Source organism: Thermobia domestica, chromosome 1, assembly GCF_964235325.1.
Source record: "Thermobia domestica chromosome 1, izTheDome1.hap1.1, whole genome shotgun sequence".
Classification (NCBI taxonomy): Eukaryota; Metazoa; Arthropoda; class Insecta; order Zygentoma; family Lepismatidae; genus Thermobia; species Thermobia domestica.
The window spans coordinates 163,092,896-163,107,757 of NC_137454.1; the positions used below are offsets into that span (position 1 = coordinate 163,092,896).

General features: G+C 38.0%; 1 protein-coding gene across 1 annotated transcript in view; it reads left to right on the top strand.

Annotated features, from left to right (window-relative positions):
- The first annotated feature begins 5,207 nt into the window (after positions 1 to 5,207).
- The window catches only part of LOC145690513 (NFX1-type zinc finger-containing protein 1-like), a 176,187-nt gene continuing 166,532 nt past the window's right edge, over positions 5,208 to 14,862 (top strand). The window contains exon 1 of the mRNA XM_081765469.1: positions 5,208 to 5,388. The gene's annotated coding sequence lies outside the window, so the exon portion shown is untranslated. The remainder of the gene's footprint in view (positions 5,389 to 14,862) is intronic.

Genomic DNA, 14,862 nt, shown 5'->3' on the forward strand with positions numbered 1-14,862 from the left:
TACAACATAACAGTATTAGTAACAATTTTGTTTTTGTGTTGCTACTGCTTACACACATTTTCGTTTCCAACATCCATTTCATCGCTGATCTCATTACGCGATATATGCAACCTACTGCGCAGTGCTGTCTCGCTGGCTGTCTATATAAACGGCGTTTGAATCCTTCCTGCGTGTTATCCCATCTTGGGGCATTGAGATAAATCTGCCTCCCTTTCGCATATGGGCAACATATGCATCCAAAACAAAAATACGTAATTTCTGTTTTCGTTTCTTCTTTCTTCCTGCTCCTTATCATCCTTTTCGCTCATTTCCGTAACATATTGTGACCATGTTGTACACGTGATTGGTCCATTTCCGGATGTTCTGCTCTCTTCTCATGGGCGCGTTCTACCTCGTTTAATTGCGTCGACTATGGGTAGTATTTCGTACATTTAACATTTTCCGATATCTCTTCTCGTTCTCGCTATATTCCACATAATCTCATTTTGACCCCATTTTTATGCCCCTATTTGACCCTTTCAATGTGCTTGTTGGCCGATATAAAAAAATACGTGTCGCTTCATTTTCGATGTTCTTTATGTCTGTGCAATCTTATCACAATCGGCGTGTTACACCTGGGTACCCTGCCTTGTTAGTCTAAAACAGTGATTCTGAACCGGTATGTCGCAACACCTTGATGTATCGCGCAGTCTCATAAAGTGGGTCGCGGAACTGTAAAATTTTAAAATCATGAAGCAATTAATAAATTAAGATCGATATTGAGATAGACTGTATTAATGGCTCCAATGGTAACAACAATATGCAATAGTACATAGAGTTACTATTTTATACAAACTTATTGTGTTAACTATTATTATTATTATTATTATTATTATTAATAATAATAATAATAATAATAATAATAATAATAATAATAATAATAATAATAATAATAATAATAATAATAATAATAATAATAATAATAATAATTCAAACAAGTGTGTCGCGATTTCAGCAATTTCATGACCATTGAGTAAAATGTGTCGTCAGCTAAAAAAGATTGAGAATTACTGGTCTAAAATACTAAAATTTCTACAGCGCTTCCCATGTATCCAGAGGAGCAAATTTGTCTTCAACATTAAAAGGGACGTTTTTTTTTCTACGTTGCTGCAAAATGATACTGTGGAGAATCTGGGAAGTACAGTTGTCTTTAACATTGGGAGGCGGGCAGATTTCAGGCTTATTCTGAGGAGGATATAAGTTTAATCTTACTTTGCTTTATGGCAATGGGACACAAATCATCACATTTCTTCCCCCCCCCAAAAAAAACACATTTCAAATAGGATTATTAGAGGGTCACCCCCCCAGTTCCAAGATTGGAGGGGACCTGTTCCCCTCATCGCCCTGGGATTTGTGCCAGTGCCTGTATCTGTTAATTAATTCCGGCACTATTGCTCGAATCTTCCATACTACACTCAATTATTTTGTATGTGCTTGCAACATTGATTTTCTCTCTCCCCCCCTCTCTGTCTCTCACACACACACAATTTTTTCTCTCTGTGTGTATATGTGCATGTCCGCGCTTTCGTAACTACAAGTTGTTATTGCTGCACTGCGAACATAGAAACCATCAAAACAATTTGTCAGCGGGAAATTCCCGAATGATACTCTGCACGGGATTGTATCTATTATACTTATTATTACAATTAAAGAACTTTTATCAAAACTGCAAGGTAGACTATTCTTACAATCTTAATTCAGGCCTATATTTTCTTCTTCTAAAATAACGTAGAAAATGTTATGAACATAACTTTGGAGTGGAAAATAAAAAAAGTATCTTATGACTTGGAAGCACTAAGCAAGATAATGAGAGTAGATGCAAAGTTGCCAACTGCACACAAATGAACGTGCATACACGATACTTTCATCCTCCACATGTACGGACGGTACAAATAGTAGATCATATGCGAAGTACGCAGTTTAGAATGAAATTGAAAAGAAATTAGCCTTTTTCTTACATCTCTTCCAGTACCAGCAATTAGAAAATAGCAGATAATCTACATATTTCTATATCATTTACACCAAGAACTATCAGATATTCTAACGTAAGCTTCCTCGTTATAATTCCAAATAGGATACATAGACGACATAGGCTACATAGGATTATTATGAAACACACGTGGACAAGTGCCTGTTAGATGTAGCGTCGGATTTCCAAATAGGTAGCCGTTGAATTCAGAGGGGCCGCAAAAGTAATACTACCATTTGGAACAGTTTTTCCCTAAATTATTATTGTAGCGTTCTACTTTTTGATTGTTTTGCCTGTTGCTTTATTGTATATGCATATGTATTGCATATACGGGTAATATAGTGGCGGACGAAGGGTCTCCGATGCCTAGGGCCGCAAGATGTCTAAATCCAGTAGCGGGCGCAAGAATTTATTTCGGGGGGGTCCAAACTCAATATGAGGGTATTTTATATTAAAATTCCCAAAATTGCCCCTAAAATAGGCTAAATTTACACAAAAGTCCAAATTTCGGGGGGGTTCCGGACCCCCAGGACCCACCCCCTCCGTACGTCCCTGTCTAAATCCGCCACTGGTTAGATGATAACATCGTCATTGTCATCAACTGTACATTGGTGTTCATATGACGATTCCAAGAAGGGCAGTGATTTTTATGATGCATATTTACGAATTGGGCGGCACGGGTTTGAATCGAATCCCGGAGGTGATGGGAATTTTTTCTCTCTTTAACGTAGTTTCAATGAGGCTCGGAGGTTGACCGCACTATCATTGAAGTGGGACCTGAGGTAACCTGAGGATAATTTCTAGCATTACTACACTACTACATCACCTCCATGTTGTTAGTGCCTAAGTAGCGTCCCCGAGGGCCAAAACCAAGAAAATGTGCAGTCTTTACTTTCATGACAGCCCTTGGGCCTTCATGGCCTGTTCCGAAAGAAATAGGAACATCCATTACGACCATGTATGCCTATATAAGTTCTATGAAATAGGCAACCGGGAAAACACGTCTTTCATTCTTGGATTGGAATGAAGTATAATACTACTATGGCGCACAAGTAGCTAGTTTATAAACTTGAACTCAATACATAAATAAATCCTTGAATATGGAATTATGATAGATCAAGAGAGTGCGATTTGTCACTAAATTAAGTACAATAAGACTCCTGCTATAGCATACAAATATACAAGGATAGATAAAAAGAAAATGTAAAGACGTGCAATGTAGCCCTTCTCTGTGGTCTAGTAGTAGACAATAACAAAAGTTGCTAGCGCACGCGCGGTTCCGGATTCCACTCCTGATGGGAGAGGATTGAACATATAGTGTTTGGGATTAAACCTTAAATTGTAGTCCTACGTCTTATAGAAGCACATTACTGAAAAGGGACGCTGAACTTCAACAATCGGCCAAACAAACAAAAGTACAACGTAATAGGATTCAGATTTTTCGGTGTTGTTTTCTTAGCCTGTAATAGAGAAAATCCGAACTATTGCAGGAGTAAAAAAGTAAATAGTTATTTTATTCGTTAAAGGAAGGGGGATAGGTAATTGCTCACTTTTGCCCACCATATGGACGGCCAGTGATAGAACTCCCATTTCTGGTGCGTGGAGTTCCTAATTCTATCCCAGTTCTCGCCAAATTAGCTGTGTGGTGGATAGACACCGTGTGCGTAGGTTTTGTTGGAGCAATTCTGTTTCCTCCCGCTTTCGTTATTCCACTTGTATCGTTCATCTGTTCATCTTTCAGCCTCGGTGCATAATACATGTGACATGAATAATAATAATAATAATAGTAATAATAATGGACACCCATCTAATCTCTTTTGAGCTATCTTCAGATCTCAGGCTATTGGTTTAGTATTGATAAATGCTTCGTTCATATATTTTAATCTATTATTTGTAATTGAGCTGTAGGTTAAAATAAGAAAATTACTGCTCAAAAGTAGTGGCGGATCCAGCCCGTTGCCGCGGGTCTAGGCCTCCCCAGATTTTTTTAGTGACAAACGTAATTGAAGCTATTATTTAAACATATTTGAAGGTTTATAGTAAACTCATAATATACCTATCTAGTCTGGCTTCTGGCTACCTCCTCCAGTTTTTACCCTCTAGATCCGCCACTGCTCAAAAGCTCAATAAAATTTTGTTTGGAAGTGTGGAAGAAGAGTTAATAACAAAGTGATTGTCTCTTCATGAGACGTAGGGGTGCCCATCACCCCCAAGGGCTTGGGCGCAACTCCGCAATTTTACCATTCCCAATACCAAAATTTATCATTCTACACCCCAAATGTACACTCATGTCCAAAATGATTGTCGCATACTATCTATAAATGTCTTTTTGTAAGAATAAAATGTGATAATGATTTTGCAGGGTACTTTTAAAACTGATACTATGTGTATAATCGGGAAATGTATATTTGTGGTAAATTTCATAGGAAAAGAATCATAAATACAAAAATTAGAATGAGTAAAACAAAATGTTGCTAAATGGACAAGAAAGGTTTGTTTATGTTTTATTGTTCTTATTTACTGTTTTTTTCTTTTCTTTCTTTCTTTCTTTGTTTCTTTTTTTTTGCCATGAAATTTGCCACATGCATGTCTTTGCCGATTATACACACACTAACATTATAAGAAATACCGGGCGAATTCGTTATCAAATTATAATCCTACAACAACATATTTAAAGACATGCGACAATAATTTTGGACATGAGTGTAGCTCTATTCTACCCAAATTTACAATTCTCATTTCATTTGATCATTTCCAATGAAAAACTGACTCCCCTTACCCTTAAAAAAAAAAAAAAAAATACTCCCATGGACGCAAGTTGCTCCCTAAAACCCCCTTGTGAAGCATTCCGTTTTTTCCCCCTAGTTTATCTGAGTTGACTTGAGAAACTATGTTTGTGGGGTAAATATGGATTCTTTCGTTTCGTCTTGCCTTCTCGTTCTACCACACACTTTTCTGTTATCAGTAAGCTTAACATGATGGCATTATGTAGCATGTAGGCCTATATTATATTTTTCTTTCCATATCTGACTTAAACATTAATAATAGTACATCGTCTTCGATATTAGAATTAACAATCAGGTTATGATCTTGTAAACTATAAAATACGATCCATTTCGTAGTCGAGGTATGGTTATTGTACGTACAGTAATTGGCAACCCTGAATGGTGAGAAACTACAAACAAGCAGTTGCTCGATTGCTGTGTTGAGTGTACGTAGTATTTCTGGAAAGTGATTTTTATTTGGGGAAAATCATATGTTAAGACTATTTTGTGCCAGTACGCATTGTTTCTAGCAAGCAAGCTTGATTCGATTTATAGGGAAGAAGTCAATATGCAATGTCTAGAACTAGAAGTTATGCTGTAGCATCAATTTTGTAGGTAAGTACTCATAAAACTAACTAAACAGCTTGTAATGTAAAGGGTTTCCTGTTGATAATTTGTGCACCTGACAACCTACTTTTAGAATCATCATACGATGCAGCACGCAGTTCTGACCAAGGTCATATCCAATGTAATGAAACACATTGCTGTTACGTTCATCGTTGGGTCCTGTAGGCCGGACGGCAAGTGACCCCCCCCCTCTTGAGAGAAAGGGAGTAAAATCACCTTCACTTTTACTAAATTAATATATCTCTAAAATTAAATATATTTTTAAAGGAAGATTCATCTAAAAGGATGAAGTCAAGAAATTACTGTTGCTTATTTCGTCGCAAGCAAAATAATAACTGAAACTAAATAAAGTGTGGAACGGAATAGAGAACTATAGTCACGGCCCATTTTCCCTCGAAGGAAAGCAAAAGTTTATTATTATTATTATTATTATTATTATTATTATTATTATAACGTGGCAGCTATGTTATTGTGGAGGTTTATGTGCTTAATGACTTTGAAGAAGAGATGGATTTAGCCATTTTTTTGTTTTCGGAAATTCAAGTGTTTTCACGGAAGAATTTTCATAAGCTGTTAAAATCATATTTAACTGTGGTAATTGTTTAATGCAGCGGTTCTCAACCTAATTCCTATCACGATCCACATTTTATCACATCCTCTTGCCAACGAACACTATAATTTTTGGTTTGTAATAAATTTGTGAGAGATTTTTAATGTAACCTCGTCGCCAAAAGTGCCTTTACATCGCCGTGACGGGTATGTGACCACGCAGTACTCTAAGGAAGAGATGGTTGCATAAGAAATTGTGATTAATTTTGAAGAGTTTCTATTTTGACTAGAGAAATAACGTAGGTATAGGGAGTAAAGGCATAGATTAGAAACATCAGCGCACTGTCCTCTCTGAAAAGATTCCTATTCTCAGTTTTTCAATTTACTGTCTTATATGTTAAGTTAATAACTGCTAACAACTGCTACTAGCGCTTTTCACTCTTCAGGACTTTACTACGACATGTTCGCAGGACACTTTTCTAAGTCCTAAATGTGTGCATGAATTATTTCATTCCTCTCACTGTAATTATTTGAGAATGGAAACTGATTACGCTGAACGTGAATATGTTTCGCTGTCGTAAAGCAAGGACCATAATAAATGTAGATAAGGTTCTTATCATTATACAAAACACAGAATTATTTATTCCGTATATAGAACAATATAATATAGTAACTAGAAACATCATAATCACCTACGCCCGCAGGATTTTTTCAACGGGGGAGGGCAAAATACCGATATAGAGTTTTTCATTTTATTGCCCTATATATGTTAAGTTAAAATCCATAACATTAATATTGATAGCGTATATCGTCTTTCGCCGCTGTAGCTCATTAGTCAGAACATTCATCTCCAGACATGATGTCGAGAGAATAGAAAGAAAGAGATATGAACACTGGCGTAATTAATTTTACTGCGCCCTGGATCGATCGATTATTGATTTACTCATACTCCACCAGGCCCCGTCCCAGGTATTTCAGTTGCTGCCTTATATATAGGGTTCCATGTCAGAAGGCCAGACAAAAGGGCAAACACAGAAAGGCCCGAGTCAAAACGGCCCGCGACAAAAGGAACCCGCTACAAAAGGGCCAGACCGAAAAGGCCCCGCGTCAAATGTGCCCGGGTGAAAAGGTCTCCACAACAAAATGGCCTGAGTCATAAGGGCCCGAATCAAAACGTCTCTCATAAAAAGGGCCCTGGCCAAAAGGATCACACAAAAAAGAACCCGAGTCAAAAAGCTCTGCGTCAAAAGGGCCATGTCAAAAAGGGGACCCGCTACAAAAGAGCCCAAGTCAGCCATGCATCAAAAGGGACCGAGTTAAACAGTCTCAGCAAAAAGGGCCAGAGTCAAAAGGGGTCGAATCAAAACGCCCCTTGTAAAAAGGGTCTCGCCAAAAGGGTCCCACAACAAAAGGACCCGAGTCAAAAGGTCGTATGTCAAATGAGCCTGGGTCAAAAATGGGCGTCGCTGCATAAGGGCTCAGTCAAACGGCTCTGCATCAAAGGGACCCGGTTGAAAATGTATCCGCAAAAGAGGGCCCGAGTTAGATCACCTTTCATCAAAAGGACCTGGGTCAAAAGGGTCCCGCGACAATCGGGCCCTGCGTCAAACAGTCTCTGGTCAAAATTGCCCCGCTACAAAAGACCTGAGTCAAAACGGCCCCACGTCAAAAGGGTCTGGGTCAAAAGGTCTCCGCAACAAAAGGTCACAAGTCAAAAGTGGCCCCGATAAAAAGGACACGAGTCAAAACGGACCCGCGACAAAAGGACTAGGGTCAAACGTCTCAGCAACAAAAGGGCAGGAGTCAAAAAGGCTCGGGTCAAACATCTCAGCAACGAAAGGGCAGGAGTCAAAAGGGCCCAAATCAAAACAACCCTCATTAAAACAGCCGGCTCAAAAGGGCCTCATGACCAATGAGCCCAAGTCAAAAGGAACCTTACTTAAACGAGCCCGGGTCAAAAGGGATCCCGCTACAAAAGGGCTCGAGTCAAAACTTCCCCGCGTCAAAAGGTCCCGGGTCAAAAGATCTCGGCAACTAAAGGACCTGAGTCAAAAGGGTCCGAATCAAAACGCCCTTTATAAAAAGGGGTCGGGTTAAAATAGTCCCACGACAAAAGGACCCGAGTCAAAAGGCCCTGCGTCAAACAGGCCCGTGTCAAAAAGGGGCCCCGCTACAAAAGGGTAAGAGTCAATCGGGCCTGCGTGAAATGGGCCGCGTTAAATGTCTTCGCAACAAAAGGGCCGGAGTCAAAAGACCCGAATCAAAACGCCCCAAATCAAAAGAGCCCGGGTCAAAAGAGTCCCACGACAAAAGGTCTTGAATCGCAAGGGCTCAGCGTAAAACGGGCCGGGGTGAAATGGGGCTCCAATACAAAAAGCCTAAGTCAAATGGCCCCGTGTCAAAAGGGCCTGGACCAAAAGTCTACGCAACAAAAGGATCCGAGTCAAAAGGGGCCGAATCAAAACTCCCCTCATCAAAAGGACCCGGATCAAAAGAGTCCCACGACAAAAGGGCCCGAGTCAAAAGGACCCTGCGTCAAACGGACCCGGGTCAAAAGCGGTCCCGCTACAAAATATCCGAGTCAAAACAACCCCACGTCGAAAGGGCCCATGTAAAAGGTCTGCGCGGAAAAAGGGCCCGAATCATAAGGGCGCTGCGTGAAAAGAGCCTGGGTCAAAAGGGTTTTGCGACAAAATGGCCCGAGTCAACAGGGAACTATGTCAAACGGGCCCTGATCAAAGGAGCACCGCTACAAAGTGCACGGGTTAAAACGTCCAGGCGTCAGCTGGGCCTGAGTCAAAAGGCCTCGCTTCAAAGTGGCACAAGTCAGGAAGGTCCCGCGTCAAAAGTACCCGGTTTCACGGGTAAAAAAGCTTTAGATCAAAGCAAGATTGGAGATCAAGAATGCACAAGGGTTTTGTGTCCTGTTAGTAAATTGAAGTGTTTGTGCAAAAGAAGGAAATATATCTGTGGTTGTTAGTAACAAATAGGAAATTTGAATGGTGATATTAGTTTTGTTTGCTTGTTGATTGGTTTGCAACAATCGCTTTCGCTTAAGTCGTTCTCCATGAAAATTTGCTTGCATTCCCGTCATAGGCGGACTGGGTGTATTAGGGCCTAGGCCGCGGTTATCATGGAGGGCCCTCAGACTATAACACCAATTTCTAAAATATCGTACAATCAGTGGCGCAACCAGCTATGCGCTCGGGGGCTCATGTCTCCCCGAAACAAACCTGGTCTATCTTATACAGCCGCGCTGCAGACAAATTTCGGTGAAATTTCAAAATAGATCAATGCATAAATGAATATTGAATTAAGTCAAAGCACTGTCGAAAGAGAAATACACAGAGAAAAACCCTACATTAATTTCTTAGAATAATAAATGTTAGTAAAGAGTGCGTCATTTTATGCAAAAACATAGATGAACAAAATAATAATTATAGTGAAAATTTTAAAACTTGTAACCGTTAATAATAGGGAATTTGTGAATTGGAATTTTCATTTTAAAGTTTTTTAGCAAGTTAATAATAAGGATAACTAAATTGCTTGTAATGATAATTCAAACTCGATTTTGTCCATATCAAATGGTGCAGCACGTCGTTTGCGGACTACTGTATTGGATATTCTTGTCCCTCCCGAAATAAATTCCTGGTTGCGCCAGTGCGTACAATGAACATATGCGATGAGCCATCGCGTTAAGTAGTGGTAAATTATTACATGATAGTTTTTGCAAGCTATGATTTTTTATTGGTCATTGGAAATTTGATGTCATAGCAAGCACAGGATTTCCAGAAACAAATGTTCAAGAGGATATTTTATAATAATTATTGTATTGCCACACGGGGTGTCTAAAAAGTCCCCTGACTTAGGATAACTGTTATTATCAGAGTTACAACAACATGTAAGAGGAGATACCGTCTTCAAATAAAGCTTTTAATAGACAGTAACTTCATTCATTTATGTTCTGGGTCCAGGTAAATGGTAACATTGCATTTTCATGTAACATTATGCGCATATAGAGCGTACAGCCCGAACGGCTTGTCCGATTTGAAAAATTCTTGCACTTTAGATTGAAAACATTATATTTGGAGACGCTTTCCCCTCCTACATTTTGTTGTAGCTCTGATAATAAGAGAGTTACCGTATGTCATGGAACTTTTGAGGCACACTGTATAGTAGCTGAAACACTAAACAAATAATAGCCAATAGCTTTTTACTATGGAAAGAACAGAACAGCTTACTGAAAATTGTAACAAACAACTAATAATAACTTTTGACTCTGGAATGAACACGACGTTTTACTGAAAATGAAAAACACTGCTGAACCACTAAACAACTAATAATTTTACAACATTAAGATTCCTCTCAGTTCAGATTATGAATGGCAGAGTTCCTGAATAACTTCGTTCACAGACACTAAATTTAACATATCTCTTTCCATTTTCATTAGTAAAAATGTGTTCAAAATGTCTTAACACAAATTAGCTCTGAGATTTGTTTACTCTCTAACTTTAACTTTGAGAAGCACCTTTCACATGTCACTTGTGTGCATGGTAGAGTCAACGCATGTTTGTATGCAATGTATAAATTATTAAAACAACTAGACTGACAGAAATTGGTACAAAATTTTCGCTGCACAAGACAAAAAATTTTTACACAATGTGTTTGCAGCATCATTATTACTCTTGCCGTGAATCCCGTCCAAAATGTTCCATCTCCCATAGCATGCTCAGATGCATAATCATCATCGTCGTCTTCTACGGATTCAGGGGCATCATTCTCTTCAGGATCATCAAAAACCAGAACGTTTTGTGACAGAATACACGACAAAGAACTGCTGGAGCTCTTTGTATATTTCCTCCTATTTTATATTTAGTTTTTTCGCAAGAACTCTGAAAGTTCCTGCAGACACACCATTCTTCCTGATTTCCGAAAAGTGCTTGGGATCCAGCATTTGGAATTCATTTGGCTGCTGAAATCTATCACTAACTCATGTAACAACTGCATTCAGAATTTTCGTTGAAGTTTTTTTATTCTGAATAAATCATTTTCACTTATATTTAAGTTCTTTTCCAGTTCAACTGCCGCAAGCTCTTCTAACATTTTGTTCTTCTTTAAGATTCTTCTGGGCGGAAAGTCTTTTTCCATTGCAATCTCTACACCAGATTGCACAAGCTGTTTTTTTCACACAAAATATTTTTGTATTTTCGTAAAGCTTAAACAGACATCTTTTGCCTCTATTTTCTTCTGAAGCTGCTGCAGCAAATTGTCTACATATGTCTCCAGGTTGTACGATAGTCCAATCCGTGAGGCTGCAGGTATTTTGAAACATGCTTCGTTTCTGTAAACAAGTCTTGAAACACAGAGCACATCATTACAGTGTTAAATTCTGTCAATTTATTCAGCAAAGTTTAGCTTGAAATGTTGATTTCGCATTAAAACTCCTGTCCTGTACATCATCATTGAGGAACAATAAAAATGAAAGAAATCTTGATGATGATAGACAGTCGTCTCGTCTTGGCTTCATGTTTCGTAGCGAAACTCGTTAGTGTCGACTACCGCATTCAGTGCCTTGTTTTTGCTACACAATCGTGTTGCACCAACTTGTTGAACTTTTCGTAGTTTGTCATGTCCCTCGTGGCTTGCACCAATGATTTTCTTCCAAACATTCTTTCTTTTGTAGTATTCAGACAGAACACGGCACTGGTTTCAACCACACCAAATAAATTTGCAGCTTCAGGGATCTACTCAGTCAAATTCGTCATAACCAAATTAAGAGCATGAGCCATGCATTGGGTGTAAATGATTTCAGGATTATCCTTCTCCAGTAATGCTTTAACTCCTTTATAGCATGCACTCAAGTTAGTAGCTCCATCAAAAGAGCAACTTACAATATCAGAGATCAAAACATTGTTGGCACAAAATACTCTTTTGTTTTCATTTTAAGTTACTTGTCTTATACTGTCACTCTTTACAACAACTGCTAACAGCCGCCCAAATACTTGATCGCCTATAAAGCAGGGAATTACTATAGTAAGCTGATTCAGCACTGAAACATCTTAAACAGAATCAACCATTATGCTGAAAATGCCCGCTTTCTTGCCGTCTTCCACTGTTTTCTCGTGCAATTTTGCAACGTTTTTGATAGAAAATATTTTTTAAAAATACGCTGTTTTTCCATTTTTGAGTTATCAAATATAGACCTACAAGATGTATTAACATCCATAAAGAACCAATCAGCCTGTGGTTAAATGTGGACCCAGCTAATTAGGCATGGGCGCGAGACCAAACGAGACGAGAACTGAAACAAGTCTCGTCTCGTCTCGCAAAATCAAAAGCTGTTCTCGTCTCGCGTCTCGTCTCGTCTCGCAGACCTAAGTTCTCGTCTCGCGTCTCGCAAAATTTTGGAAGTCTCGTCTCGCGGTCTCGCGCGAGACTTCTCGCGTTGGTCTCGCGGTCTCGCAAATCAATACTGGAATAATGTAGTCTTCATTCGACCCTTTTAAAATAATGTATACTCAAAGTTTACATAGTTTTGTTTCATAGTTGCATTGTTACACAATGCTTATCCACTCATTCCTATTCACAATGCTTGATTTTACACCCCACATTCTTGGTATTAAAAAATGCCAGTTTTCTGTAGTCTCTGTCTATGTGAAGTATGAATGAAATCGGCATGTTACATTTGAGAAACCTTACTTGCAAGATAAAAGCTTTCAAATAACTTGGTAAGAACGGTAACTCAAATAGCCGTATTTATAGTAAACATGCAGCGTTATTAACATATATTTCACAACTTAAATGCACTTTCATCTAAACGTTTTCTTAACAATTGAGAGTTAAGAGATTAATCTTTAATAACTACAAGAAAGACTACAATGAGGTTAAATAAAAATTTATTTTTATTATTATTATTATTATTATTATTATTATTATTATTATTATTATTATTATTATTATTATTATTATTATTATTTAGTCTAACCGAATTACATACAAGATTTCTAATACTTGGAATTATTGTCACATGGAATTAAACAGTTACAATTTTAGATCTAACTCTGTTACAAGTAACACACGTTGGAGATACAGAAAGCAACAATGCAGAATCGATAGTCACCTTGAACAACTAACATAAATCTGAATCTTACTTACATACTCTACAAAGACAATCACAAATGTTACCTAAGAAATTGAAATTTCACATTAATTCGTCTTCAATAAGAAATGAATTCATTTTCTACAAAACACCCTTCCCCCTCACACACACACCAAAACAATTGGTGAGAGGATCCGTCTTGCAGCCATAAATCCATTTATCCTAAATTTATGTTTACGGAAAGAAACAACTGTTTTATTTTGACTAAAAAAAACTCCTTCTTAAACAAGCCAATAGGCCCTTTTTCTGCCTTCATAAAACGTTACCGTAAGAAAACAATTTGGTGGGCAGGGGAAACAAATCTGTTCTAAACCCAGAGGCTTTACATCACATTGGAACTAAACACGTGTCTTTTTCCCTCATATATATATAATGAATTGAAAATAGGAAGAAGAAAGTCAGTGTCAGAGACAGACAGAAACAGAGAGAGAGAGAGAGAGAAGATATGGTATCATCTGACCGACGCCTCGAATTTCTGCACTGAAGGAAAAATCAAAGCAATCCGTATATTTTTGAACTAGGATATTTTTACCGAGGGTGCAATAACAGAAGACCGGAAACCGCAGCCGCGAATATGCAATGTTACCTAAGTTCATTGTTTCCGTCTACAAAATTTTCCGAAAAGACAGCTTCCAAATATGTCCTCAATAAAGGAATTTAAAAAAATGTATTGTACTGGTGTTTGCTATCCTGCTTTTATGATTTGTCAAGATGTTGTCTCATCATCAGGAGGAGGGTGAATACACAAGACAAAACGTGTCGTTTTTTCCCCCTATTTGCCTCCCCCTCCTCAAGAACTTTATGACCAAAGATCTTGGCTCACGGCCCCAAAGAGAAAATAAAGAAAACAGTGTAGATAATGGAAGGATCTATTTTATTGCATTTTGGGAAAGTAGTGACAAAAAAAAAAAAAAAACAATATTTCTTGAATCTTTTGTCATGAGGAAATCTCCTAAAATAACTAGATTTTGATTAACCTTGTTAACTTAAACCTATCATGAAATCAGTAATTGTGACAACCTGACCAAACCATTTCAAGAAACAAGAACAGCTAACTAAGCAACTATCAGTGTTGCCGAAAAGTCACAAGACTTACCCCGTTAACTAGATACTTTGAAACTACCAAAATAACAGTAAAACATAAAAAAATCAATACAAATTTCATAATACAAAGGAAAATTGTATTTTTTTTATTTCCACTAGTCGACATAATTTATAGTAAATGTTCAAATAAATGCTAGCCCAAAAGTTTAGAAATAAACTATTAGTTACTGACTTGCCTTCGTCTGCGATTGTCTCTACGATTTCAGGTGATGATGTTGTGTAGAAGGGATGTTTCGATGAGAACCATGCACTTCTAAGGTATCAATTTTGTAGAACATTAACATCTTTGGGGAGTTCATAATTATGACAGCATTGTTCCCTACTGCAAAGTACAGCACGAACGCACAATATTGATTTACCTTTTCTGGACCCATTCTGTTCGAGGGTTGGGGACGAGCAAGTTCAAACAAATTTTCTTTAAATATTGGCTTCACTCGAAATAAAAGTATTTTATATCCACTCGAGAACTCGGTTCAAAAAGTCTCCAATTCGACTCGATATTTGCTCAAGTTTCAAGTAGTGTCGGGTCTAAACGAATTTAATTCTATAGTATTAGTAGTTTTTATATTAACTAGTGATGCTCACGAGATGCGACAAGAGGAAAAATTAGTCTATCTTGAGATGTCGTTAATGTATTATCTCGAAACAAA